This window comes from Hetaerina americana, unplaced genomic scaffold, assembly GCF_022747635.1.
Source record: "Hetaerina americana unplaced genomic scaffold, ioHetAmer1.1.p SCAF_8, whole genome shotgun sequence".
Classification (NCBI taxonomy): domain Eukaryota; kingdom Metazoa; phylum Arthropoda; class Insecta; order Odonata; family Calopterygidae; genus Hetaerina; species Hetaerina americana.
In genome coordinates this window covers 44,141,419-44,167,281 of record NW_027287427.1, presented here as the reverse complement: position 1 = coordinate 44,167,281, position 25,863 = coordinate 44,141,419, and the positions used below count along the sequence as shown (strand labels likewise).

At 41.0% G+C, this 25,863-nt stretch overlaps 1 long non-coding RNA gene across 1 annotated transcript in view; it reads right to left on the bottom strand.

Annotated features, from left to right (window-relative positions):
* Nucleotides 1-25,863, bottom strand: part of LOC139697907 (uncharacterized) — a 390,991-nt gene that overhangs the window by 228,629 nt on the left and 136,499 nt on the right. Inside the window, exon 3 of the long non-coding RNA XR_011702832.1 lies at nucleotides 13,192-13,305. This is a non-coding gene — a long non-coding RNA (uncharacterized lncRNA). The remainder of the gene's footprint in view (nucleotides 1-13,191; nucleotides 13,306-25,863) is intronic.

Sequence of the window (25,863 nt, the reverse complement as noted above, 5' to 3'; positions counted from 1 at the left end):
TGATTTTAGTGGCAATGACATTTTAACGAGCAACCGATAGCCAATCAGTGAATATTAAGATCGCTCCGTCGATCGAACGACACTTATCACGGAAGCTCATGCTCACTGGACAGATATGTGCATTCCTTTTTGAATGAGGTCGGTTGGGGAATGCTATCAACTGCCACTGGCCGTAATTCAATCTCCAGCATGCACTTCCGCATACTTGTCAGGTCGAAATAAAAATATGTTCCTTCTCAACCACAATCAACCCACACAGAACTTTCCACTATCCAAGCTACTGTATTCGTATTCTCATTCTTCTGAACAAGGTATGAACTCACAATAAAAAGTTTACAAATAAACACGCGGATATTTCTATATTTTTACTTTTTTTAAACAGTTCCAAATTGTCATCATTCTTGCCTCCAATTCAGGTTTTAGGTCATCAGAAAGATGTGGTCATGTCACTATCATTCAGATCATAACTGGGGTTAAAAATGCTTCCAGGGGTGGCTCAATGGATGAGGGCTTTAAAAAGCCCTATTTTTGAGATGGACACTGAAGACCCCCATTTTATTATTATTGTTATTGATGACAGCCCAACGTTTAAGGTAGTTTTCGGAAGTAATCAGAATTTCTAAGTGTCACTATACACGACACAATGCGACACCCTGCCATATGATAAACCTTACTTCAATCTCGCATGCCATCCACCTTCCTTTATCGCCTGCAACATGGATTTTGTTTTCCTTGCAATCCCTCGCTTGCATTATATTCTCCTTACTACCATGGTCTTCTACGTACCATCAACAATCAAAACCTCCCGAATCCACTCTATCGGTCTCCTTTGAACTTTTCACAAATACCCTCCCCCAATCCCTAACATACTTCATACCCTCCGTATGATTTCTTTTCCCTGTGATTACATTAACAATAAGGATTCTGTTCTGATTATGAGAAGTTTTACCAAATATTTATAGGTCGCCCGAAAACGTTATGAAGCACTACCCGAGACATAAGACACGGTACTGGGAGGGTTACATCATAACACGACCGACATACCAAAAGAGGAACCTCACTGCAAAAAGAGTAAAGGGAGAAACTCTGTGCCCACGAACAAAACCATATGCTGTGATTAAGACAGTATTCGAGCCAGTTCAAGTATGTGGGGAACATGACTCGGATTATTGTTATCGGGAGCTTTCCACTCAGATTTGGTATTTACAATATATTGCTGGTAAAAGGGTGGAAAAGGTAAAATGGATGGGGAGAAAAACACACGAAGAAGTACTACGAATAGCTGGGGAGGATAGAGAAATGCTGAGGGAGGTGGATGCAAGCATTATGATCGATGATGACGACTCTGATAGCGGGGAGAACGTTAGAAAAACGAGGTAGGGGGAAGGGGAGAAAGGATAGGTGGGTTGGACGGAAAGGAGGTGGAGTATGCGGAATTGAAGAATATTTCATAATAGTTGGGAAGTGTCAGGCTTTATCTCGCTGGGCGAGGCTAAGAAATGTAGCGACGTGCAGTCTGTGCCCGTTCAAAACTTAACGCAAATGGTAGACTGACAAATGAAATATAAATTGGTTAAATGTAGAACCTTGATGATTCAAGATAAGGCACACTGCTCAAGGTCTCTCATGGACTAAGGATGGCAGTCGTGTGCAGCACGATACGCAATTAGAAAAAAAATCGAACACAAGCACCGGCATACTTTTCCTAAACACCAAATATTAAAAATTTAGTCAAATATATCAATTATATGTGCATGTGTATGCTCAAGTGTATACATTCAATTGCGACTATGAATCAATACTTGTGCATGTACGGTTGGTACCCTAAAAACCCCAGCCACATGAATCATATTCGGGCAACTTCCTCAAAAATATATGCGAACGGTAATAACCCTGCTATTCAATTTTGAGCCATTATTCTGAGAATCATCCAAACCGTCATATGCCACAAGTGACCGCCGTCCTACTTATTATCTCTAATTTCGGTGAATTAGTATCATGCACTCACTAATACGTTAAACGCATGCGCAATAAAACTAATCAGTTACGACTGCTTGTGCAGGTTAAATATTTCTACTGGATGGCTGGCACTTTTTCGTTTGTTTCCTTCCCATTCATTTCATTCTCTCCCTTCTATTACTTTTCATTCACTAGCTCATTTGCATTATGCTTCGAATTTACGAGAACGAAGGGAGTCCGTCTTCAAACGTGTTATTGTTTGCAGAGAGTCAACCAAACGGGTAGGCACGCAATCAAAAGTTCCACCGTTTCCCCTCGCGCGCATTCGGTCGCTTTCAGAAGCATTTCCGTCGCAGCCCTTCCGAGAGCCTGCCACCTTAATCACCATACTGGAGATTAGAGCAGCCGGGGGTAACGACTCCAAAACGGTTGAACGACGAGTCGCCATTGTTTTTCTTTTATTTTCGAGATTCATCCATCACCTGCACGAGCCATGCGGGAAGAGGGGAAGGGGGATGAGGATGAAGGGGGAGGGGGGAAGGGACGAGGGGAGAGTCAAAGGAAAGAATCGAGGAGAAATAAGACAAAACCTTTCTGAGCTCACCATGAAATTCGCCGAAGAACATCCGCGCGATATAGACTCCCCCAGTCTTCCATGAGTTTCAGAAGCGAAGACCTGTTCGATGCCGATTTATATCGAGGTGAAAATCGCACATCGATACGAAACGAACATCGTCAAAGAATTTCCATGAAATACCAGACCATGAAGGAGGACAACGACGAAAACATTTCCATCTAAAATCAACGTCCCCTCGCCTCTTTGCTAACTACATTGATACAAAATTTGGTGACTTCAACGAGAGAATTGCATCATAAATATCTGCTATTACCTCATCACCTTGATTTTTCCCATTCTGAAATTCGAGTGAAATGGCAGATCCGAAAACAGCGACTTTCCGATCATCACTTCAGTCTACGCAGTCTACGCTGTGAACAATACCGATATTAGACTTGATGGCATCGGCAAAGCAGATGAACTCCAAGATATCCCCCGCTATCCTCTCATCAAAACGATATATTTCATAACATTGGCCGAATTTGAAAATAAATTATGCATCTCGAACAACCTATATCCACGATGCCATTCGAAGGATCGAGTTATTCGGCGGCTTACGAAAGTATCGCATTTCGTAACCGAAGATGCACCGCAATATCGCACAGCCCCCAGGATGGTTTGGGGGTCTAACGTATGTTAAACCCGCCAGGGAGAGAGAACACAAAGGGGAGGGCAAAGTGAAGTCTGCGGAATTTCCAACCAATCGGACGACATTTCTACTCCTTTTTATGTAACGAAGGTTTTCGAAAACAAAAACTAAACCCGCCGCGTGTGGTTCGGGTTGATTCTCTCTCCCCTTCCCACTACACTCTTGCCCCCCCACCCCCAACACTCTCATTGTCGCGCGATCTGGCAACGCCGCGGCCGGGTTCTTTGCGCGGCCAGATGGCGCTTGCTTTCCGCCCTCCGCTCTTCCACCAACGGCGTAAATTTTAAAATCCTTAATGGCGAGTGATTCATCGTTCATATTGGGGGGAGGGGGGCGAAGAACTGCAAATGCGGTGCATCCAATGGAGGCAATGTTTGATGGATTAATAAACGACGATCCTCGATGGATGACGACACACGAGTGCCGGCTGACAGAATGACCCGAGTGACGAAAAAGCCGAAGTGCGTCGCGCGGCGAACAGCTCTGCATTGCCCATTGCATGCAACAACCATCATTCGAACCTCAACAGAGCGATTGTTTCCGCGCAACCAATCTAATGCGCATAATTTCCACATAATGTCGGTCGTTTATCTGGGTGGCCACCGTTCGAGCTTGATCGATTGTCAATGTACGCATGCCATTCGCCCTTTCTATTCTACGGCATGCCATTATTTTCGGGCGTTACATTCGAATTCGCTTTTCCACAAAAGGTTTTCATTCCATGCTGGACTTTATAAAAACCTAGAGCCACCGCCCGGAAAATTTTCGGAATGTCCAATTGACCGGAGCAGGTGTGACTACGTATCCCTGTGCGTTATCATGCGAACGCCCGAGGAACGTTCACGTGAGCGGTAAGGATTTCAAATGTAATTTTCCGCATTACCATTCGCCCAAAGTAAACAGAAATGCCCATCGAGTGAAAATAAGCTGCATCTCATCATAGGAACGTATCGGCTGATAATGTTTTATAATTAATTCCAAACGTCAAAATGTGTTCGTAAGTAATTTATAAGAAAAATCATTCGTTATTTTATCGAAGGTTACCGGAGGATCCAATCAATCTTTACTCTCAAATGTGCTTTCAGCTATTCTTACTGTGAGGTAAGTAAGTGCGCTAAAAACTCAAGCATTGGTTGTTTTTGCTGATAATAGTATGGCGAACTGATTAAAAACCTCATTTGTTGCTCTTCAGTTTTTATGCATCCTCCCAGAGCATTAGAAAAAACTCCAAAATGCTAAGTGTAGATTACACAAAATACAACTTATGAACAATTTAAAATTATTATTAATATCCAAATCAAATTCTCTTATCACTTCGCGAATCAAATTATCACAAATGGCACATACACCTGATCTCGAGACCTCTTTCCATTATTCCCTGGCCGGATTGTATTGAATAAATAGCTATAATTTAGCTACTTCTGTTCTGAATTGTTGAATATTCCGCAAATGACCGCTATTCTAAACTTAGCCACGGATATCTTGAAACAACCTAAAAACGCTCGCTTCAAAGAATCTACATGACGTTGCGTGAGTAGGTATACGTAAGCACGCCTATTTGACATGACAACTTCAATCTCTACATAACGAATCCCTCTCCGAAATTTAATTATAGACCTGACTATTACAAATTTTCACGTGAACTGTGAAGGTAATTTGAACTTACGAAGGTAATGGGACCATGATTAAGGCCGAATCAACAGTAGGGAAGTCACAAAGACGGTCTAAGGACCATATCCGTCATTATCCGAGTGTGTTGACGTCACGAGTAAATATGAAATTCCTGAATTCTCAATACACCAAAAGGTTTCGTGCAATGCTCGGCCTGAATCCACGGCAACATTCCCCTGCCAATGAAAATGGGGTACCGACACCCTTGAACCATGAATATTACTCTGGCGAAGGAATGCGCCGAACACCGCAGGGTTTGACACCAGAGCGGCGGCAACATTTCTGGCGATTGAATGTTGTTCTCTGGACATATCAGTCCAGGCACTAAAGCGTTCCTCGTTACGTATGGCTTCGCTCGCCTCAGCCGCAGCCGTCATTAGCGCGGTAATGATCGTAATCAAGGAACGCCCGCGGAGGCAAGACGGAGACTTACGAGTCGCAAATTTATGTCAACAATTTAGGCATTCGCATTAATTATTTCGCGTTCGAAAAAAGATACACTCCTCGCATTCGCCCGAATGAAATTAACAGAAAGCACAGGAGATGCTAATGAACCATCAACCTATTTACGATCATGAGCTCGACTATTTTTCAGTAGTCTCACAAACAGCAGTAGGAAGTCTATGCCCACTTCGTTCGCACAATGAACCTGGTTAGAAATCACATTTCGAATGCAGGTCCTAGTTTTATTTCGCTGCTTGCCGTTTGTTCTATTAATTACGGACGGAAAGTGATGATGATCGTTAAGTTCCCGGAAACGAAGATGAAACTGAAGGAGCTTATCCCAAAAGAATAAAATAGAATTCTGAGGAATGGACATGAGTACCACTGTAAATATAACAATACTAATTTATTTCAGACTTTAATGTATATACCTGTATAGTTGTAAATAAAGAGCGGAGTGAAATCAGGCACTCCAGTAGAGAAATCTTGGTCTATTTTGACGTTACCATCCTTTGAAAGCAACAGTACGTACATAGGTGTATATCAATAAATAGCATTCATAGGTTCGATTTACATAATGGAGATAACAGTTTTTGTCCTGAAGAAGGCCTAAAATGCCTTACGTAGAAAAGACCAGACTTACCGCGATGTTAAGAGTAATATTTGCCGGTTCATAGGTGTTCTGAGACGTCTAATACACATTTCAAAAGATATTCATGACGATTATAGAATTAGTCCACCTTATCCAAAATAATACACCCTCAAACTTAGCGAAACCAATCCTCCAATCCTTAATGAATAAAAGGTGAAAATGTTACATATTTTACATAAATCAGATGCATATCCTCATATTATGAATATATATTTCTAAGCAAAGATTCTAACGTAAGAATATTGAAAAAATGATACTCATATAGTCATCAGAAGTTATCAAATTTAATGTAAGAACTCCGAAAACACAAGGAACATGAGGGTCTTATTCATTTATTTATTCAGTATTCGTCCGAAAACAGCACATTTTGGCCTTTGCTTCGAACTATTAACAACGATAACAATAGTCACATTTTACTAACACCCAAGCCCTAGCTGGAGGAAAACTCACCCAGGCGGGAATCGAACCCGCGTCCCTTCGAATGGCAGACGAGGACGTTACCCCGCCGCCACCGGGGTCTTAACGAAGATAAATTTTCTTTAATAAACAAAAAGACGCACATCACCATTCTTCAACAGCTAAGCACGCGATCATTACGAAAAAGTCACCGATTATAGTTCAATCATATTAAGTAATTGACCAAAGAAATAAATACCAATATCTATGAAACGTGATATAAAAATCCTAGTAAAATATTCGCTGCTGAAAACCGGAAATATTTAAACATGAACATTTCGCCTGCAGAGAAAATTTAATGACCTGAGCGACAATCAAGAGTTCTTAGTATATGAAAAGAGATGGTTCGTTGATTTAATAACAACAGTTCCTTCCTACACCTGTAGCCAATTTGCCCAAACATTCTTTTCTGGGAAACTTCTAGAGCAGCAACACCTGGAAAGGAGAACTCGGCCATTCTTCCCTCATCCAAAACATTTCGCAATAAAATCGAGACTTCACTAGAGAAGCTGGTTTTTGCCTGTTTAATGACGGGCGATGGGTAAAACCGGGATTTCGGGAAGAAAATTCATTTTTCCGACTCCTAATGGGGCTAGTTAATGAGAACGACTTAAACTCTCTTATGCATTAATTTAACTCATCTATTTGATGCGTACACAGCACACATTGAAAATTACAAACATTTCAACGTTGTGGCAACCCCAAATGTAATTTGGGAAGTAATAAAAAATTATAGAAAATATCATGAAAGCGAGGAGACGCTATGTCTTACCCTAAAAAATATTCAAAGCAAATGAAAAATTTTGATCTCGCAAAATTAGAGACGAAAACGGGAATATTAGTCATAAATTCCTAATTATATTACAAAATATCTTGGCAGAATAAAAAAAATCAGCAATAAAAGTAGGGAAAATGCCACACCTCACATTGAGAAGAAATTCTTTTCCGTTCACCCAATTCCAGATAACTATGTCTGGAAAAAAGTAATGAAAAATCTCTTAATAATTACCCCACGGGCTGTTGACTTAACACCTACTGCCACACCCCCTACGTGGCGTCTTGTCGGATAAGACGAGGTTGAATAACTAACTCAAGGTAATCTTAATCAGTGATGATTTCCATACGCCCACGTCGGTTGAAGCGTTCATATAATAACCATCACGAAACACCACATGCCCAATACTTCCAGAAAATTGATACGAAAAACGATCCGGAGCGACAAACCAAACCAACTACGAGGGGCAGCGCAAATATAACAATAACGCCATCAAGGCAAACGAAAAAAGCCGTCTTAACCGCCGCCCTAGACCCAAGCGAGGGTCTCCAAGGCAGAGATTAATAAAAGATTCGGTGGGAAGTACAGCTACCCTTTCCCGGGGACCTCATCCTCTGCGCTGCAGACTGGAGTAGGCAGGTATTACGGCAAATGAATCCGCCCTTGTTTTAAGGGTCGCCGCGGGAGTAATTTAGAATTTTCGGGGGACGGCGGAAGAAAGAAGTGGGTAGGGGGAACAGCAGTCGGCCATTCGGTAGAATCTCTTCATTGAACGCGAGAGCCGAGAGGGTGGAAGAGGAGGCTTTTGTTCTGACCCTCATATATACGTCCACGCATTTCACAGTGGATTAGGCTAATGTCTAAAACGGGTTTCTCCTTCCTTCCTGCTTGCCTTCCCGCCATCATGTGGACCTAAAGGAAAAAAAATTCTCCCGCCCTCACTCCCCCTCTTCAAGGGCAAAAAAACTCGTGAGAATGGAGGGGGCGTGCGTCAGGGCTTATGCATGCCTGCGTGAATGGTAATTACCCACCCCTTCCCGCGGTGCGGTTTTTTCCGTCCGAATTTCAGGAACCAGGGCCGAGGGAGGAGACGAAGAAGACTGTGGGGGAAGACTGTGAAGAAGACTAAGCCGGTGCCATGCACTCGAACGATCGGCGTATTCGCAACAGCGGCTGGATTTTGAGGCTCGTCCAGGCCCATATCCGCCACACTGAGGATCTTTCTTTCCATTTCACTTTTCCCACCCTTCTCCACGGCCAAATTAAAAAAAAATACAATCTACGCCTGTGATCTTGCTTCAACGACCATGTTTCTGCGCCGCATAAAACCACGCATCATAGCAAAGAAAAATCTTGTCTCAATATCCTTACTCAACTTCAGCAATTCCTTCCTCCTTGTGAAAGCTTCTTTGCCTACCGCAATTCTTCTTCTTATGTCCCTACTACTTTGACCGTTTTGGTCCGAAACACTTCCGAGATAGTTACACTGTGTTCCATTTCCCCCAGTTTTATGAAATTCTATTTGAATATTTAAATTCGCCTTTATCTTCCTCATAAGTCGAATAAAATTCGTTTTCGTTCCATTTATTCTCATCCTCTACCTATCGTACATACTTTCCGATGCGCTCAGCAATGCCTGCAACCCCTTGGCTGTCAGAAAAACTAAAGCTTGATCACCAGCAAACCTAACTGTTTTCATGAATTGTCCACTAACTTGTCATTCCTATCCCCAGTTCTTTTCACGTCTCTTTGACTATTTCCTCCACATGTAATTTGAACACCCCTGCCTTGCTTCTCTTTCTAACCCCGCTTATCCGGACTCTTCATCCCCCAATCAGACCTGAGCAGTCTGAGGCATGTACAGATTGCGGATAAGTCTCCGATCCTTCCAATTAACTCCTATTTTCTACGACAGATTCATTGATTTTACCCAATTCACTATTTCAAATGTCGTCTAAAAATCTATGAAACTAACAACTAAAAGCTAAATAAATGTATTATTTTCCTCTCTATTAGTGACATCATTATTACTATGGCTTCACGCATGCCCCTCCATTTCCTGAACGTAAATTGATCATCTCCTAAATAATCATTTGCCTTTCTCTCCATTCTCTCATTAATGAACCTAAGTACTACCTAATCTGAACACGTAATCAAACTTATTGTTCTGTCGCCCTCACATATGGCAGACTTTCCCTTTTTAGGGATGGGAACCAACTGATCTGACAGTTCATTCCAGTCCCGTTACAAAAAAACTACGGAGAGTGTAGCATAACCCATACTATCAAGGTTCAATGGCTAAGTGATATTTGGCATTTATTTTATTTTACCTTAGCCTGATGACAACCATTCGTCACCTCCTCCCGCAACACAGGGGTTATTATGGTTCAAGTTTTACTGCACTCATGAAATATTTCAAATGTACAATAGGTACAGGAAAGCGGATGTTAAAAGTATGTAAGAGTATAGAAGTAGTCACAAGCATGAGGTAACACTTTCCATAGTAAAACACACCTTCAGAGATACTAAAATTTAGCACGTCTCATTACTTCCTTCCACAAACAGATTATGTGAACTATAATTCGTTATCTCAGGCGTGACTTCATGGAATCGACTTAACATAATGAAAGGAGAAACTTTGTATTGAAACAATCTATGTGGAATTACAAAGTTTCTCCTTTCATTATGTGAACTATGCCCATATTGTCCTCCACGAGTACATTGGGAAACACCTATTACTCCTCTAATGTCCAATGAATGGATATTATTACAGGGGAAGTCTCTTATCCTAAACGGTGACGAAAAATTAATAATTATTTGAGCACCACGGTGCACCATTCACGGACAAGAGGGTCGAACAGAGCGCAAGAAAGTCCGAGAATGAATGACAAATCCACCACATGAAATTGAATGTCAGCCGCAAGAGATCCAAAAAAAAGAGCTGAAATCGAAATAAATTGAGTTTATTAGCATCATGGTAACAACTTTTACGTATCACAGGCAACCTGTACTTAATCTACATTTACCCAATACGCAGTAAACCACTGAGAGGGTGGGTGACGGGTGGCGTTAGGACACTAGTATGTTATGAATAAATACAATTATATACATATGTTTTGGCAAATTTACATACAGACGGGCGGGCACACATGCCATAATGGGTGTGTTCGAGCGTATCTTTGCATATACGTTCATCAATAAATATCAAGGAGTGATTAGTTTTTAATTTGTTTACGATCATGTGTCACGTGAAGGAACTTGGGTCACTTATGAGGTAATGTGTACAATTTCAATCAATTTGTTTGAAAATAAACATAAACGGACATAAAACAATAACTAATGCCCACAAATTTCATTGTTAACACCAATGGGCTGAGTATTTAATCAAGAGATAGGAGGAGTTACCAAATGGCGGACGAGTTCAACGCATACCAAGCACAACCGCGCGTGACATTCACATCTACGTGTACGTATCTCACACCGCAATCCACCACTATGAAGTACGTATGTCAGGGGGTGTCATATTTACAGCAATTAGGGTGATTATCGTTCTAAGCAATCCGTATAATTTTTCTTTCGGGTATTTCAACATACCGTACGTGACGTTTTCTACTGTTAGTGCCACACTGATACACACATCTTCAGAGTGGGGGTGACAAACCAATCACAAAGGTTATGATTATCTCGGAGTGTTCAAAGTCGTCACCCGGATTTCAATGAAGGACACAGTGCAATCAGAAACTGATATTGTCCCCGAAGAGAAGCGAAAAAACTCAAACTTTACAATCGCTTCTAATTAGCAAAGCAAAAAGAATATTTAAAAAACAAAAATCACGAACCATAATCCTCCCCATCGTGTGCCAGCCGAAATCATTGTTACAGCGGGAGATATCTGGACATAGAAGTGCCGGTTTATACTTGGGATCGTATATCTTCGGATATAATCCCAGTGCTTTACTTCATAACCGATTACATGGTATGTAGGGTCCGCTGAGGGTTCAGGTACAAACCCCTTGATGTGATAGCTGACGTGAGGGATTCTACGGCTGAAACAAATGACGAAGCACCGCAAAACAAGAAGATTTAGGTCGAAACCTGCCACTAAGGGTTTGACCTCTAAAATCCATTACGAACGTGTCGAGAATATTTCGTTGGCTGTTACCGCAGAGTACGATATACGTCAGAAAAAAATAGATTTTCCACAATATCGTCGTAATGGCTTACGCATAATAAACATTTTCTTCAACATATGAAATTTTCTCTTTTGGATTGGGGTCTATCATTACGACAACCACCCCCCCCCTCCCCCGACACATACAATCACACACAAAACTATCCAACTATAATCATAAAATACGACTATATATACAACACGAAAAGGAACATTTACATGAATATATTTCCCTTTACGACAGCCATGCCACCTTCGTTTGGACTCACAATGACAAAGGAGGCATGACCACCGAAACGTAAAATATATATATGCGAGTGATTATGTACAGGAGTGTCTATTTCTCAACTCTCATCTTTTCTATAATGATTACTTATTGTCGTATTTGGTGTTGCCTCTCTTCAGCGTTCTTCCGCGAGGGTGCACAGAAAAAAATGTCTAATAAGACGCCATACAAGACGGCAACTGGTCAAACCAGGAAGAGTGGGAATGATAATACATTGAACCTAAGTCTTAATCTCAAATAACCCCTTCTGAAAGCCGGAATCCATCGTACGCTGCTGGAAAGAATTCAACGTAGCTTGTACTCTACGGATCTTCATCCACGAACCAGTTGAGTTTATATTCAAAGAAAGAGTACAATTCAAGAACAAATAATTTCAGTGAGACTTTTCTGGCGTCAGAATCAAAGTTAACATACAGCTTCATCGCAAATACCATTAAAATTATTCTTTTACCAGACTTTTAGACTTGTAAAGGTAAACCATTTCATTTTTTAAATTGAGCTATGCCTTTTAGGTTTTTATGTTCTCAATATAGTCCGCTAGTGCCATTACTTCAACCTGTCTACGATGGATATTTATGAAAAAATATATCTATATATATTTATACTTTATTAGGTAATCTACCGGTTAAGGTAGGTTTTTGGATGGACACATCAACCAAATAAACATTTTTTTGTGGCTCCTAACAAAACAAAATCCAGCAACCTACTCTACACCAGGTCCCTCTTCATCTCTGAGTACTTTCTTCCTCCCTTCATCCCGTCCAACATCCCTATCCTGTTCCTTCCCTTTCCTCGTTTGCCTAACATTCTCCCCTCAATTACAGCCTTCAACATCCCACTATCGGTCAACACCCCCTTCAGCCACTTTTCCTGCCTCTATAGGATTTCTCCCAACAAACCCCTCTCTTCGCCCACCATACGAAGTACTTCCTCGTTTGTTTTCTTCTCTGTCCATTGCACCTTCTCCATTCTTCTCCACGCCCACATTTCAAAAGCCTCCAGTCTAAGTCAATCCTCCTGCTTCAATGACCACGTTTCCACGCCGTATATAGCTACGCTCCATAGCAAAGTTTTTACGAGTCTTTTCTTAATATCCTTACTCAATGTCCCTGTCATCAACTCCCTCCTCCTTATGAAAGCCTCTTTGCCTAGCGCAATTCTTCTCTTTACGTCCCTAATACTTTGACCGTGTTGGTCCAAAACACTTCCGAGATAAGTAAACTGTTCTATCTGCTCTAGTTTTTGCCCTCCTATTGTAATGTTTAGCATATTGGTATGCATATGTATTGAGAGACTTCGGACGGAACGGATCCAAATGTGGGCTACCATTTCTCGACCGCAATTCCTACGGAAGCCGGACTTTATTGCTACGCGAGCTCCGCCCACACTATCGCCATGAAAATGCGAGAAAGTCTGCGGGAAACAAATCAAAACCGTGCCGAAAGCATAAAAATTTGGTCATGTGGGAGGATCGTAAAATTTGCCCGGGGAAATGCTTTTTATTCCACTCACCTCATTTGGAAGACGTGCACAAAGACGCCGACCAGTTTACGGGTAATCCAACCGTTCCAAAGCTCTTCCATCCAGCAAATCCTTTCTGCTCAAAGTTCTTATTTCACGAGACACCTGAAAATGGAACAAATCGATCGTTATTAATGTTTAAAATATAATTCAGTCGATAGAATGGGATTGATTCTTATTTTCAACATTCAATTTCCTTCGGCACAATTTACCATGATATAGACACATGAATAGAAGGTAAAGAAGTTTGCAGAAGGTGTTAGGACCAGGATTCATTGGGGTGATATTCCGTCCATAATTGGAGAATGGGTATGAAATAAATCATTTTGCTAAACCGGGATTTGCACTCGGGATGCCCTAGTTTCCGGTGGAACGTGCTACTACTGAGTGTATTGTCCGTTCATGCGAATTTGGAAAGATAATTTGCAGAGGAACAGCTGTCAGTATTTACTTCCAAAATAGATAGTCCATAGTATCACCTCCTCTGAGGCATTGCATACAGTTTAGAGAGTCAATTTAATACACTAAAATAAAACTTTTAAGTTAGAGGCTTTGATTTTATTGGAAGATGAGAAGTTCCTGTCATTCAGCTTTATGATAGCAGTGATTGTTTTCTATAGGTTGTACTATTCGTTTAACTCATTTTTGGGTGCCCAACACGATAGTAATAAAAAATCCACGAAGTCTATATTCCATTCATCTGGAAATAATGCTCAGAGGATATTGTTCAATTTCCAAGTTATATTGATTTTTTCAGCTAGACAAATACGCTTTGACGATGGTTCACACTGGTGTGTCTATTAAAAAGGCAAAGCAGCCGACCGAATAAGCCAAATAAACATCCTTGGAATAAAAATGGCTGTTTAATATCCGTACGTTTATGTTTCTCATGGCATAACGGCAATCCAGACCAACATTTTGCCACTATTGCGACACACAACGCTCCATTTTGCAATTAAATCGCCTAAAAATACTGCCACGACAACTACAAATGCACGTTTGACTGAACACTATCTGTATAACACTCCTGAAATCCGCCTTCCACGAAATAAAGCGGATGCAAATACCATTGGATTGGGAAGAGGGATGGAATTAGGGAATGCATATTGAATTATTGGGGACAATGGGCATTAGTACGATAAAAGCGGATAATCAACTACTAAATGCATTTACTGTTCTCTATAAATACTTATCTAAGGATACCAATTTTATAAAACCTTTTCTTGGAAGTATATCCGTCAAGCAATTTCTGTTAAAACTATATTTTCCTAAACGCTCTGGAAATATTTTTCACAAAATTTAAATTATTGACCTAAAGGGACAAGAAAAGTGAGGGCTAAGAACGTTTGACACAGATTCAGCACGCTCAAAAAGAGGAGTGAGATTTATCTGGTTAGTATTTTATTGTGTAAATAATTCTGAAATTGATTAATCCACCCATAATAACCACTAATGCCGACACCCCCAAAGAACAAATCCATTCAACGAAAACTTATTTTGTAACGTGCTTTGAGCAGTTGACTATATTTGCGAGAAAAGTTTACACTTTTCTCATTTGAATTCCGCGCTTAAATTCGCCGCAAAACGTGAGGGTGAAAATATCGCCTGCGAGTGTAAGGAGGGGGAGTCAAAAAGGCGTCATGGTTTGTGGTGACTCAAGTAAAAGCCGCGGAAGCGGGGAGGCGATACAGTTTCCGAGAGAATCCTGGCAGAATTTAAGGTGAGGCACGGGTAATTTGGCAAGGGAACTTGGCGAGGATCTCGGATAATGATGAAGCAAGAAAATGCTCCCGAGATGTTCTTCAGATAAGACCATCCGTGGTGGTTACTTCCTCCTTGGGGCCCATAAAAACGAAACTGCCTCGCTCTTCATCATTTACAGCGGACGCTATACTAAGGTGGTGGATAATATCATGAGAAGGCGCCACGTGCTTTTTTTAAAGGACCCCGAGCGGAGGTAAATGACTCAAAATGAAATGGTTAGAAGCCATATTCCGAAGAATACTGGGTGCATAAAATCATAAAACGATTTTTCCAACAGAACAATCATTAGAAACTCCTTCACATTTATTATAGCATTGATAACAATATCAATGTTCACTAGTTAGTTACCTACTAGTGTTATTACTCAATTAATTCATTCATAATACTAATCGCGATTAATACGCAGAGCGTTTACATTGAATAATCGTGGCAAAGAGAACTATCGATAAAGATCAATATCATGCGAAAAATTTGTGAGAGATTATGAAGAATTCCCCAAACACTCGTAGAATTTTATCGCTAAATAACCGCGTTCTCCGCGAATACAACGGGAGCATTCAAACGTCCATTAGTGCCGTTGCACCATTAATCTCGCGGGAGGGTAAGTAGCTCGTTGCTTTGACGTCATATATATCTCCCAGTTGGTCCGTTCGAAGTGGAGCGATGCTCAGAACCGACGCAGAGCGCGCGTCGCACAATAACGCCATCAGCTAACTCTCTTTAAGTTACCAATTACGAGAATCCTACGGTAACTCGACCGAACAGATGAGCAAAACCACACGGTGTAATCACGTAGACAGTTGCCTGTTCCTTCCCTCGGCAAACATCTCCGAAAGTTTACTGAATGAACTGTGAAAAAGGAAAATTATAACTTAGTAATTCAACAGTGTTTTATTTAGAAACCCCCCGGACTTGGACGCTAAACGTCATCATCACTTGGGTCGTGCCTTGATGAAATCCTGTGGAATAATAAAGGCATAGTTTTCCATTATAAAATGAATCTATTCGACAAAACCATGCCTCAAACAACCAATAACAAATAAAAGGCAGTTAAATTATTGTTTAAGTACCATATACTTATTATTTAATTAATATATCTTCATATTTGTGTTTATTTACCGAAAACAAAAGTTATAACCGTCCAACGGAAGTAATAAAAAATTGATTTTGCATATTAGTCGCGCGTGCACTTCGTGACAGCATGAGTGGAGTTAGGATTAGATGCATATTTTTGCCTTTACTTAGTATCCGTCTTCATATGAAAATCAAGTGTCGTCGGCAGCTATTCTATCCACTTTGCAAACGTCATCTTCAGTTTTCACGAAACTGACAACGCTGAATGACTTGGCAAGTAAGTTCGGGGAAATCCATGCTTCGAAGACCAGACGACATTTTAATCATTTATCATCCACGGGTGGGTCCAAGGGTGATGATCATGTCCGACCTTTGGAAAGTATTTTTGTCTTTAATAAAATTTATAATTAATAATTTTTTTAAAAGCCCGACATTAGTTTTATGTCCATTGCAGAAGATTATTTACAGCAGTTTGCATTTTAATCTTTGAAAAATAAAACTGCTTCTGGCGTGACTTGATGGAAAATCTTCATATTGCAATTGAAATATAACAAAATTGGCGTTTGAAGCTTGGTTTCTTCTCTTGGCTTTTGCTTTGAATAACCTGAAGATGTTATACCATAACGAAACCTAAGTCGCAGATTAAATTTTCTAAGTGGAAAAGCCAAGTTGGTTATTTTTCAATTTTAATTTTTGAGTTAATGCGAATTGTTTCAGATTTAGAATAATTTCCACCTTTCTTTGCGAGGAAAATAGTTTAGAAAATTATTTTTGCCCGGAAACGAAAATTTCTCCCCAATACCCTTTGAGGTTTTCTAGACCCACTACCGCTGTCAGGTAAGTTCCATCTCGATTCCATTGTCTATTAGCGGCATCTATTTCGTTCCATTGCAATGAATTACGCAATTCATAAAAAAAATTTTTTAATTTGCACATCCTCCGCACCCTTCTACACCCGTTTCATTATTTATTCCCACTCGAATTCTCATCTTCCGCTGTTTTCTGGCTCGTACGAATGAAACCGTGATTTCATATTTAAAATTAGCCACTTCTGACGAAGTTTCGTAAAAGAGAACGACAAAAATTACACATAAAAACAAGAAAGCCGTCATCAGCAGCTGAAAATTTAAAAGACTGCTTTGCTAAGTCCCTAATTGTATACTACTCTGTTAAAACCCTCTTCTCTTTCCAATTCATTACAAGTGGATCGTTTAGCTCTTTCGATTTTTTATTTTGCTCTTTACATCTCTTTTTCGCTCTTCTACGATATCAAACAATCCGTCATGGTTCAAAATATCTTCAAAAAAAAAGCACGACTGTTATTTTTCACAAGGCTTCGTTATTTCGTATGTTACGCTCCGCCTTCGTTGCGACATTTCCCAGATGGAACTCAAGATGACACACAAGAGAAGAGAAAAAATAGGAGCTCGGTGAAATGCTTTCAATCCTTGGATAAAAATTTAGTGATTTGTAAAGTAAAAGACATTCTTCCTTTCCACTCAGAAGTAACTGAAGCTTATACATTGTACGCAATGCAAGGAATTTTAAATTGTAGAGCCATTATTCGAAAAATAGGACGGGCGCATTTTTCTATTTTTTTAAATAACAGCGTAGCTCCAAAAGTAAATGTTATTGTGAAGAGAATAAGTCAGATAAACTTGAATTTAATTCCACAACCATACAATACGAGTACAAACTTCTAAAATAACTATAACTACAACAGATAATTATATTTTTAAATTCAGCACACTTTCGTCAAAAACGACTCCATTAAGAAACAAAGTTCGCTCTCAATCACACAAAAACGTATTAAACGATACATTCATTTGCATATTAAATCGATATCATTTCCGTTTCACCCAATGTTGAGTTCAGAAGAGAAAGTAAATTAGGTTTTGTAAGAGAACTGAATATTGAATTGAATAACTTTTTTTTACATCCAGCAATCTCTTCGCAGCCAACCACTTCATCAAAAACTAAAGAAAACCCAATTACCCCCTCCATTTCACCACATAGAACCCAATAAAATAATTAAGCACCGAAATTAAGCTGGCGGTTATTTTTTTACGTATGGAAATTGGATGGTTCTTTTAATTTCGTCGGAATTGCGCGTGAATAATGGTAGAGGGAAGGACTATTCCAAACGAAGAGTGAGAGAAACAATAACGAGCCCGTGTTGACAGTCCCATGAGAGGCTAGGAATAAGGTTCCCCCTTCTCCATCCCGGCGAGCCTTTTTTTCGCGGAAACAATGCCAGAGAGAAGAGGAGAGGTGGCGAGAGCGGTCGACTGCATCCCCCGCGGCATTCATCCAGGCCGCGAGGCACCCCCCCCCCTTGATCCCGCCCCTCCTCCTCCACACCTGATCCCCTCCCCCGTGAATAGACTCCTTGGTCTCCGCCAGCGCAGAAGCAAACAGACAGCAATCTTCGAGGGGAGGATGGGGTTATTCCGCGGGATTTCGGCGCAAAGAATGAAGAACTTGAACGAGAGGGTAGCGGGGATTGAAAGTTGTCCGAGGCATATTAAGGTCATAACGGACGTGAAAGAATTTGGATTACTGAATCAAGTGGCTAATATTTCCATGGATAGGACCGCTCTCGTGATATGTGCTCCGCAAGTTAAAGACTCCGAGAGAACTTGAAACTGGAGAGTGCACAAGCAAGTTCGCATTGAGTCGGCTTAACGGGATTCCTATAATAAGTTTCATAATTGAACGCGTTTTACAATCTAGCCTGATACCGTAACGTAAAATGGACGGGAAGGTAAACAGACGAAGAAACACCAGGTATGGTGGGGAAGGAGAGAGGGGTTGGTGTTGGAAATATAAATAAAGCAAAAATGTTGGATGCATAGCATTTTGATTGGCAATAGAATGTTGAAGACTGTGATGGAGAGGAGAAATTGGACAGGCGAGGTCGGGGGAGGAAAAGAATGGGTATGTTGGACGGAATTAAGGGAGGCAGAAAGTATTCGAGATTGTAAATGAGTTTATTATAGTGTAGAGGGGCGGGTTGTGCCGTGTTACGTGGAACTATGAAGTGTGGCGGTGATTAGTCTGTGTTTCTATCCTAAAAGTACCATTAATTAGGAAAAGTACCTAGTAACACTTACTATCCTTTTTTTGGCTCTATAAATCGGATACACCCTATGTATACTCACACTATTACAAAAAAAAATAGAATTCTACGCCTTGCTGATTTCAGAGTGTGTTGGCATCGAAGAAAGTGACCCCAAGAGATGATGAGAGTATTAAAGAGACGTCGCAAGAGACCATTTCATGAAGTCCACAAAGAGACGGTGCAATGAGAGTTGAAGCATTATTGCTATGGGGAACACATATTCATGCGCCTCAAATCGTGCCAAGCAACAGCCTGACGAAGGCACTGAATGAAGAAAAAACGAAATGTAAATGAAGGAATGGAGGAAAAAAACAGGCAATGACTCGTGATGAAGGCGATGAATAATTGAAGGATAAATGAGCGGCATCTGAAAGGAAATTAATCAGCCCTTGCGTGCAAAGAGAGGGCGTAAAAACCGCAATGGGCAAACGATTTGGTAAAAGAGCAAAAACCAGAAAGCTGGCACATGATAGACGACTAGAGGAGTAAACGAAGCCTGAGACTCGTACTAAGGACTGCGCGGCGTGCGAAATTCACACACGTCAGGGGGTGGGGGGGGGGGAATCAGCCCTTTTCCCTTTTGCCGGCCGCGGTTTCCCAGGAATCTCCAGCGCCCGCAAAACTCACACAGCTTGGGTGAAGCTGACTGACTTCGAAGTCGCCCGGAATATAATTCATGAAGCGGTTGGAATGTTTAACTACATGTACGAAGCCAAGGTTGAAGTCTTCGGAGGAAAACAAAGAGGCCGCCAGTGAAGGGAACGGATTACAGGACCGCCTCGGACCACCCCGCCGAGGAGGAGTGCCGGCACCCGTTGTCCCACTCGAAAGCGGTTACGGCCGGCGGGGAATGGCCTAGCCACCCACGGGCAATTCATTAGCTCAAAAACCCGAGGGAACCCTGAAGTAAGTGCGGCGGGGGGGGGAGGAGGAGAGGCTGAGGGAAGCCGAAAGAAATACAATGAGAAGACGTCCGTCCCTTGGAACTACCGTTAACAACCCACGGATCGCGTCTCCGTTATGCGTGAGGCCCTTGTGCATGGACTGACTGGTCGGGGCCCTTGATTCGCACGTTCCCCGAACGACATGAACAATGAGCACTCTCTTGAAACATTTCGCGTCCCCCGCACAGCACGAAAAAAACACATGACGACTGAGGTCTCCTCGCCTAATTCCTAACGGCAATGGTATAATAGCATTATGCGGAGCCCAAAAGCACGAAGTTCGCAAGTATTCCATCTCGTACTGTCACTCTTGGGGCGGATTCAAGGTCGAATTTTGGGGTTAAAAAATATTTTGATGGCGGCGAACGAGAGGAGAAGACTGAAGTTAGTGGAATTACCAATCGATTTTGTAAAAACCAATTTTTTTTAATTTTTTTGGGTGCTGGGTAATTAACAACAATTTTGGAATCGAATAGAATAAATTTCCAACTTTACCTTCGATATTCTATGTGCACTCGACCAACTCTTTTTCAGAGATTGCACGTATAGAAACCCTTCCACGTGGAGTCACTTCCTTATAATCCAATAGCATGCAAGGAATCTTTAATGTCTTAAAATAGGTACTCGGGGAGTACGAACCGTCACAGTTTTGAACTCTGTAAGTTGTGGATTGCATCAGCTTTTAAGATAAAAAAGTTACGTTTTCAGAGTTGGATCAATTTCAAAAAGGGTGAGTTTTCAGAATGCCACATCCATTAAATTCCTCACTAATAGGATACAAAACAATGCGTTTATCACGATTGAGTATGACACAGCGTGGGGGAACAAAAATACGACAATATAAAAACGACAATTTTCGTTTAAGTATTACGATGGCCTAGGTAAAAAAGGAACTTTTCAGCAAATCAGCTTTTTGAAAGCATCATCGAAATTTGGTATTTCAATGAATTTACAAAATTTTCACGGTTGAATATTGAACGGCTCACAGTAATCACAGCAGGATTCAAATATTTCGTTTTTAGAAATTACACAAATTTGATAATATTTTACCAATCAAAAGCCATTTATAAACCTTATCCCTGAGATCACAGAACATCATTCCAGTAGTCAAGCAAGAATGAACTTTGAAGTCAATTCTTTTTTTCAGTCCAATACACTCAACCTACTTATCCTCATCCTCCTGTTCTTAATTGAACTCCGAAACCATTTTCAATCGTACAAAAAATCGAAAAAGATACTGATAATCGCGATATTCGTCCATGCATCGCAACCATCTGACAGGCGAAACTATCCAGTCATCAAAAAACCATTCGTTAATCGAAATTCTCGACACTTCCAAAACTATCAAATCATCGGAATTGAATCAATAGTAACGGCATAGGTCACTCGCTGAAAATTGACAACGATCGAAATCCCATTTACCGGACCGTCAAACTGGCCTAGCTACACGTAAACGCTTTCCCTTTGCTCACATGAACCCGCAATGAGAACCCACCCCTTACCCATCATCCACCCACCCACACCCTCCCAGCCTATCGCGACTTTTCCATCTCGGAGCGGGATTGCACAATCGCAAAACAAGAGACGCTGCTGCGGACCCAATGCAAATCGATGCGAGGAGGATGTGCGGCCCACTGCCCTCCGCTCCCGTGTAAGCGGTTCAACGAGAAAGCTTTTGGGCTTTAATTAATCCGATTCCGCCATAAACCGAAGGGACGTTCGCTTGCTCACTCAGCCCGAGGTAAAGGAAACGGAAATCATCTCGAAATCCTCCCGGCTAGAGTGGCGAGAGATGATTTCTCCCCACTCGCGAACAGGCAGCAATAAAAAAGGAAGCGAGCTCTCTCCATCCGCAATGGATTGCTCAGCTTTTTTTCTTTGCCCATACGTCCCTCCTTTTTTTTTCTCAACGGCTGTACTTTGACATTTATGTTATGCCTCACAACGCTGGGGATAGAACATTCCTGAGTCTCGGAGTACACTTTCGGTGATTCATCATAACACTCTTCTATGGACCATAAGGAGAATTGAGACTTTCCTGGATGCTGGGCCGGCAAAAATGGTATCATGAGAAAGCCGTCAATTTTGTAAGACTTTTATGCACATCCCATTGATTTTAATAAATTTATGGGATGGGCCATCCGATTGGCACCCCATGAGAAGCTTACGCCGGCAAAATTTTCCGAATTTGCCCGAAAAATAGTACGGTTGCACGAGGGTAAGTCAATATACAACTCGCAAAACTGGATTGACGCAGAGGAAATAATAATCGAGGTAACTTCCTGAAATTTATTTCACTTATCGGCATATTCACTCTGTACATTAAAACACTTATCCCATCTCTTCTTGATAATCCTTATTTATAATCACAAGTCCTTGATAATCGGCAGCAAAGAGGTATTTTGGTCTGCTGAAGCGAGTAACGTAACGAGTAACCTCTACGACCACCCAAATGATTTTTTAGGGGCCCGAATAGATGAAAATCACTGGGGACTAAGTCAGTAGACATATGCACGCAAGTGTATAACTTCGCCAAGGCCCTCATGTGATGCGTGCCTTCATGAATGCCTGCCTGCCTCACTCGAATCACCTCAAGCGCGGATAGTATACAATAAAAACCTTCAATTCCCCGTTTTCGACCCCGAAGTGGGTAGCTTGAAACTTTATTTCTCCTTGACATAATAGACGCTCCACACGGTTTACCGAATCAAGTCGACTTTTACTGAATACGTAGATAACTTGTGACACTTATCATCACTTATCCATTTTGTTTTACTATCCTTGCTCCTAGTTTCTCATTGAAACAATGAGACAACTAATACGAACAATCATATGAGGACAATGTCAAAATTGTCATCAGTATAATAATTAATAAAATAAACCACGATTGCATCAAGCAAGCTCTCAACACGAAGCAAGAGAATTGAAAAACCAGAATTAATGTAAACCAGAATTAATGTAAAGAGTTCTTTCCTCAAAGATGTGTAAAATTTCCAAAATCCAATAGCCTTTCTCTTCAAATAAATGTAAACTCGGTTGAAAATTAATAGTTTCATATTTAAAAATTATAATAACTCTAAATTGTCCCATAACCCAAATATCCACTCCTTACGAAAATATTGTGGAAACACTCCGGCTGGTTCTTATTAGCAAATTATATTTTCGCTCTACAGTGGAGCCATCGCAGATAACTATTGGCATCAATATTGAGAAACCATGCTGGAATATAAAAAGCCTCCTGGCTAAAAACGTGAACGATCAACAGCGCACACTCGTAATCGCCGTATAAAACGGCTTGAAAATTGACGAAAGCACGACCAAGAAGCGTGAATACTGCAATTAACTACAAGTTGATACAGCTTTACTATAAGTCTCCGCTCGGATAGTGAGTTCAATCGCCCTTGGTGCGCCTAGTACGGTGTTTTTCCAAGGAAAACAAAATAACATTGGTTTATGTTCAGGGTTTAATGGAGGTTTATATTTTATTTGGGCACATAAGAACCTTGAGGGGCTATAACTTGGGCGGAGGTTTGCTGTTGGTAAACCCAACCCGGCTTACACAGTAAACATGTGCCCGCGGTAAGGTCCTTGACTGTGATACCTGCCAGGCTCACGTTGATTAACACCCTAACCAAAAATTTATTTTTTTAATCAACATTACTTTCTTATTTCTGAAAGGTTGGCCCAAAAAGAAAATCTAACAAAAACGGAGAAATCTCGTCCTATACTCGATATTCATTGTCTTTGGAAATTAGAAATTATTAATACCATTTTGTCAAGTGATTCTTTTAGCAGTCGTCTGTCGGTCTATAGTAAGCTTCACACGGAACGTACGAAAACTACGAGGGTCATCCGGAAAGTAGTACCCGTTCGTGAAATAAAGACACAAAAGTAAATATTAACAAACATAAAAAATTTTATTTGAAAGAGGATACTTTAAACTACTTCTCAACATAATCTCCAAGCAAATTAAGGCATTTGTCATAACGTGTGACAAGTTTCTGTATTCCTGCTGCATAGTCCTTCGCCGCCAGCTCATTGAGATACGCGAGGGACCCATCTTGCACAAATTTTTGCATAATGCAGATGGTGTTTAACAATTTCATGAACAATTGTTCGAGAAACATTGGGAAAATGCTCACAGATGTCATCAATTGTGACGCGCCGATCGTTCCTCACGAATTCGTCAACTGAGCTCACCAGTTGGTCTGTAATGACAGACGGTCTCCCCGAACGCTCATCGTCGTGTGTGTTCCCCCTCCCCATGTTGAAGTTGCGACACCACCGCCGAACAGACGACTCGTCCATTACATTGTCTCCATACACCTCCTTTAATTGGCGATGAATATCACATGGGCGAACGTTTCTTGCATTGAGGAATTTAATCACTGCCCTCACTTCACAACTGGCGGCGTTCTCAATTTTTTTAAACATTGTAAACAATCACAGAAACAACACAGGCAATGCTAGCGTCACGCAACTTGGCTCAGAGAAGGCAGACAAGCCACTGAAGCTATCTGACCTCGTCCAGCGGCTACTCGCGTCGTCAGCACTTCGTGCGGCACGAACGGGTACTACTTTCCGGATGACCCTCGTATCATTAAATCGTTTGAACTTCCAACAAAACAAGAACGTCTAAAAACAAAAACGTAAAAAACCATCCGCCATTATAAAAACCATTGCGCATAATAATTTTCCAGGTTCACTCACTCTTTCTATCTCCCTACTTTCAGCCAAAAATTTCTTCTCTGAGCCTCCCTCTACCCCTTATCCTGAACGTTTCCCCCTCCAACAGTCTCCGCCATCTCGTTTCCCCTCAATTTCGCAAAATCGGCGACATCCCCAACCACAAAAAAGCATTTTTTTTAATGAATGAGAGCACACTTTGAAACTTTGCAGAGTTTCATTTTGGCGGAGCCACCAGTTTTCGACGCCTAAGCGTCATCATTGGGTACAGCATTTTGACAATCAGGGTTCATTTCCGTATAATACACACGGAAGCTAAACGGGGTGGGGGAACGAGTGGAAGTTGTTATAACGAGAGTCGAGATGGAAGGTAATTGGGGTCGAGTGGGTGAAATGTTTTTTTTCAATCTTTTCTCTTTAAATATTTCCTTTAACATCGCCCTTGAACACGCTCGCCCAGTTATACATATAAAATATAAACACTCAAGGATAACCGCTGGAGAGCGGCGATGGGAAATTAAATTTGATAAAATATAACTTCAATTACATTTAAATTATTGGATACACATAAAAAAAGAGTAACAGCATACATACTGTTCACCTTTTGTGTCAACGCTGTCCGTTGTAGAGCGGTGTGTGCGCGAGGAAAGATATAGTTGCCATATTTTTCATATGCGAATGTGAGTGGCAAGTTTGTATCAATCCAAAAGGTTTAAGATGTACCAACCTAACACCCACATATTTATAAGCTTCGTACAACAAAACTACAGCCTTATGGAATCATGATTTACTCGATTAATTGCTCTACTGATGACATTTATGAACGAGTGCTCGCGTGAGAGTTAGTATTAATTGCTTCAATGTTTCAATACGAACCTAGGAGAAAGAATGGTGAAAAACGGATGCGTAATGCTAGCAGACGGGCATTCATGAAGGAACGCAAAACAAGGGGGGCCAGGTGTGTATGTGTGTGTAAGTGTGCACACACACACACACACACACACACACACACACATATATATATATATATATATATATATATATATATATATATATATATATATATATATATAT